This window comes from Camponotus floridanus, unplaced genomic scaffold (genome assembly GCF_003227725.1).
Source record: "Camponotus floridanus strain SB8 unplaced genomic scaffold, Cflo_v7.5 scaffold11, whole genome shotgun sequence".
NCBI lineage: Eukaryota > Metazoa > Arthropoda > Insecta > Hymenoptera > Formicidae > Camponotus > Camponotus floridanus.
This window is the reverse complement of record NW_020229226.1, coordinates 128,686-133,959: the sequence shown is the minus strand read 5'-3', so window position 1 is coordinate 133,959 and position 5,274 is coordinate 128,686.

Genomic DNA, 5,274 nt, shown 5'->3' with positions numbered 1-5,274 from the left:
GAAAGAACTGAGAGTCAAATCGAGTCAAATGCTCACGTGTGTGAATTTAAGAGAACTAAGAGTCAAATCGAGTCAAATGCGAAGAGAGTCGCTCTGCATGGGTTTTTATAACGGGATTCCTACTTTTTGGGCAATTGTCGCAGAGTGGGAGCAGGTTCCTTTTCGCAGGGCGGAGTCTCTGATGATTGGTTCCCCTCTTAAAATTGGATGCGTGCGCAGCTTTTCATCGGTAGAAGGGTGATGCGTGCGCAATTTTGCGTAGGCGTTTGAACGATGATTGCGTCCCCGTTTTTGGGTCTTGAGGTGGTGGGGGAAGTAGAGTAGCCAATCAGGAAGTAGCAAAAATTCTGATGCAACCGGATGCGGTGAGTCATCGATGAGTCACTTTTGGCAACATTCTTCTGATACTTGATATTTTTCTTGAAGGTTATCAGTGACATTCGATATTTTTTCGTATAATTTATGTGACAGGTGTCCTTCGATTAAAATAGATTTGCGTCGCCGAATTGTCGCACCGGCTTATCTTTAAATTATTATAAATTATTTAACTGATGAGCTCATGGTCGAATCTTTGTTATAAACAATATGAATATGCGTATTTAGTAACGCATATATAGTATATGTAGACGGCTAAAATAAAGTATCTATAGTATGTGTACGTATAAGAATATGTTTTACCAACAAGACTTCAAAAATTTGTAAGAATAATGGAATTTAACATTTGGACCTCCCTGTAGATTAGGGAGTCGAAAATATATGGAATTATGTAAAAACATGTGTAAATATTCGGCTGTGGTCCTTAAAATTTGGGTTTAAAGATTTTAATGTATCAGGATAGTATATTCTCATAGGAGGTATACGTCGGTAAGTCGGTAAGTTAGTATGTCGGTAACTTCTGAATTTAAATAAAATTAAAGTATTAGGATAGCATGTATATGAAAGAGGCATGCTCCTAGTGAAAGAATATATATAAATATATATATGTTTGTTGGTTAATATCTTTAAAAATTAAAGTTTTAAAATTTTAAAGTATCAGGGTAGCATATTCATAAAAGAGGTATGCTCCTGGTAGAACGTCGGTAATGGTAGGTCGGTAAGTCGTTGGGTTGGTAAGTTACCATAAGTCGGTAAGGTAGTAAGGTGTCGGTAACAAAAAGTCGGTATGTTACCATAGGTAGGTAAGGTAGAAAAGTGTCGGTAACAAAAGTCGGTAAAGTAGAAATCTGTTTTATCATCAGTCGGTAAGGTAGGAATTTCCTATATTATCATTTATCCTTGGTCGGTAAAGTAGGAATTGACTTTACCATCCCATGTAGAAAGGGTTGAAGTCTTGCAGGCTCTTTAAAAGTATAAGAGGTTACTATTCTGTAGGCGCTGCGTATGTTGTATTAAAGATATAAGTATTTTAGGCGCTTGTATATACGGTATTGATTCTGTAGGCGCTTTAAGAGTATAACCGGCTGCGGTTTTGCAGGCGCTTAATAGAAGGAAGATCAATAAGGCTATTTAATATGAATTATAATGCTTTTCTAGGCGAAAGAATATTGTAATAGCAGTAATTAGAGTGAATTATTTGTATTATAGCGTTTTTGATCCCCTTATAAGAGCTGAAAATAATATAAGATTAGTATTAAAGTATTTAATATAGAATTTTACTGTATGTATATATGATCAACGTTATATAGGCGCATTGAGAGTAAATAGTGTTGAAGTTTTATAGGCGCGTTTCATCTCTTAAGCCATGCAGGCTTATTGCAATTTATATTTTTATGAAAAATAAGGCAAGAAGATCAATGTGCTATTTACTATAGAGTTTTAATATGAATTAAAAGAATCTTTTGCACATGTAATGTGGGTTCATTATATAGAATAATTAAATATAACTGAGTTTTCTTTATATAAAGAGTGAATGAAGTATTTTTAGAAATATTCTCTTTGTATGAATAATACAGCATTTTGATCTTCTATAATTTTATATTATTATTCGATTATATAATAGCAAAAAACTAACTCGAGAGAGTATATAAGTAGTAATGTAATGTGATTATATATTGATTATATATTTAAAATAAATTTTTGTAGCGGGACGTAACAGTCTTCGTTGTTTTCAGACCCATACCGAGCTTCGTCTTAGCTTTTATTGCTGTCCAGACAGCTGTAGCGGCGGCTCTCTCACCGAGAGTCGAATCTCTCGCAACGATGCGATTCCGCGCTTTCTCAGCGAGTATCCTATCCGCAGCGTGTCTCTCAGTGAGATCGTTGCTTCGAGAGTATGCTATATCCTGTTCGCGACACGCAGCGTCCAATGGATTTATACCTCGATCACCTCTGGCTAATCGTTTCTCCAACCGTGTACCTGGCCCGCAAAACTGATAGCCGGGAATATGTAATTCGATCGGAAGTGCGTTTATCGCGTGATTTAATAGGCCTCTACCTATTTTCCTTGACATTCGCTGCAATTCTTTATCAATGGCGCCAGACCGTCGATGTGCGTTTCCTGCCACGGCTGATTGTAGTGTTTGTAACAGCGACGATACGTCTGAACCTCCGGATCCGCTTTTATATATTCTGGAAGCTTGTCCCACACGTAGTGAACGTGATCACCACACATTCGCAACAGAACTGCTTTCGACACAAATTGTAGCTGTTCGACGCTTAAATCGCAAATGTCGGAAGGACTTGATAGCAGAATGAACATTTTTTCTCTACTGAGCGACTCGTGATTTCGCGCACCTATAAATAGGCAGGCGTTCGATCCAATCAACAGTGTTGAAAAAATGAGATTCGTACGACAACCTTTGACGATTTACGTGAGAAATTGCGATAGCAGATTACGATTAATGGGGGACAACGCGGAGATGCGCAGGCACGGTACGATGCTACCGACTACTATACGCGCGATCATATGCGGACCCTCGAATTGTGGTAAAACCAACGTTCTGATAAGTCTACTGGAAAGTCCGCACGGTGTACGTTTCGAGAATGTGTACGTGTATTCGAAGTCGTTGCAACAGCCAAAATATCAATATCTGGAGAATTTGTTGACGCCGATCGACGAAATCGGCTACTTTACGTTCTCTAATAACAGTGACGTCATTCCACCGAGCGAGGCACATCCAAACTCGATTTTCGTCTTCGATGACGTGGCGTGCGACAAGCAAGATACGATAAGAGAGTACTTCTCAATGGGTCGTCACTCGAACGTCGACTGCTTCTATCTTTGTCAGACGTACGCGAGAATACCAAAACATCTTATACGCGACAACGCGAACCTGCTGATCTTGTTTAAACAGGATGGTACCAACTTGAAACACGTGTACAACGATCATGTGAATACCGACATGTCGTATGAGGATTTCAGTGAATTATGTCGTACTTGTTGGCAACAAAAGTATGGATTCCTAGTGATAGATAAGGATAGCTCGCTTACGAACGGGCGATACAGAAAAGGATTTAACGTGTTCGCGATACCGCAAAACGATTAGTCGCTGCCAACATTTTGTCGAGAAGGGTGAAACGCTTGACATTCCGTCAATATGGCTGAAAGCGATAATATTTGTGAGCGTGAAAAGATTGCGAAGGAGATTGAGAAAACGAGCGAATCGATCCGCAAGAAACATCGCGCTTTAAAGACCGGTAAGATCGATGACGATATCGCGGTCAAGACTCATTTTAGACCTATTATCGAGCCACTACAAAAAATCGCCGACAACTCTAGCTTTAACGCGGTGAAAAACGAGCCGGAGAGTAACGCTGACGCTATAATCAAAACATTACCCATCAAGCGGTACAGGGAGAAGGAGGAGGAGGAGGAGGATGCGACACCGAAAAAGAGGAAACGATTGAAGGAAACGTTTATTGACGCCGCGTACATTGGATGAACCGCTGCTAACCTCTACACCGCTGATAACCTCCACACCGTCCGGTACAACGAGAACCGTACAATCCAGGATACCCAAATTACTTGATGAGATCGAAGAAGTTCTCGAAAAATCTCAAAAAAACCTGTTTCAAGAGGAAGTTTTCGAAACCTCGGGCAACCCGCTCGAAACATCCGTTCGAAACAGATTACAAACGTCGGAAGGTCAAGAAGTGTTACGAGAACACTTGGGATCACTGGGGCAAAAATACATAGGTGCTCTTCTTAGCGGTGACGAAAGAAAAAACACGATCGATCACGTGTACGGCGTCTATTTCGACGAGAATGGAATGCGTCTCGGCAACAAACGATTCGACATTGACAAAGATGACTCTATAATCATAGATAAAGTGAGGTATATTGGTACACCAGGATTATACGAGTTGATCTTCAAGAGAATTCCCGACGACGTCATATACACTGAGGACGATATGCAAAAATATAAGAGCATATTGATGGCGACGAGTGCGCATAAACGTCAATATGATGCGCAAGGTCAATTAAAAAGCAACAAGGGATACAAGTATAAACAAATAATCGCACCGTTGATGTCGATCGAATCGAAAAAGAAAAAAACGGGAACGGGAGTATTCACGCCTCGCGCGATGACGCTAACCGACAATAAGATCGATTACGTGCACTGGGACGATCCCAACGAGCTAGTGGATCGCCTACGATTGCTCGACGCTTCGCGCCGAGCTGGCCACAACGCTCACGACAACGAGATCCTGTCGATCATAGAGGAACTTCGCGAAACTGGCCTTATTATAAATTAAACGGTGTCTCGACAAAACTAATCAATCGATCGACGTTACTCACATCGAAAAAAATGCCTATCAACAAATTTGGATTATTCGATCGGAGAAATGAAGAAATCTGCACAAGCGATCATTGGAGTAAATTGGTGACAAGTTACTTACGTCGAAACGCTCTGTGTCGCGTCGCTACAGACTATGACGCGAGGTCGCGCAAGATTCGTCGTGTAGCGCAACCTGAGGCTGATACCGATGCAGTCAACAAACTGTATGTGGAACAATATGTTAAAACGTTGAAGAATCAACAGAAAGAATCAGACGAGAAGCTGATTGCGTTCGAGAAGGATATGCGAGCTTTGCAGATTGCGATAAATGAACTTCGACGTGCGATTAACACTAATTCAGAAACGACTATCAACCTCTAATGAGCTGTAGCGAACAGTTTAGAAGCAGCTATTGTACAATTATTAAACATCTACAAAGGCTTATCGAGCGGCTACGAAGGATTATCGAACTACAATGAGTGACAGCGATCGAAGAGGAAACGACCTCGAACGGGTCAGCAACGGCTATTGAACGGCTATTGAACGACTTCGAACG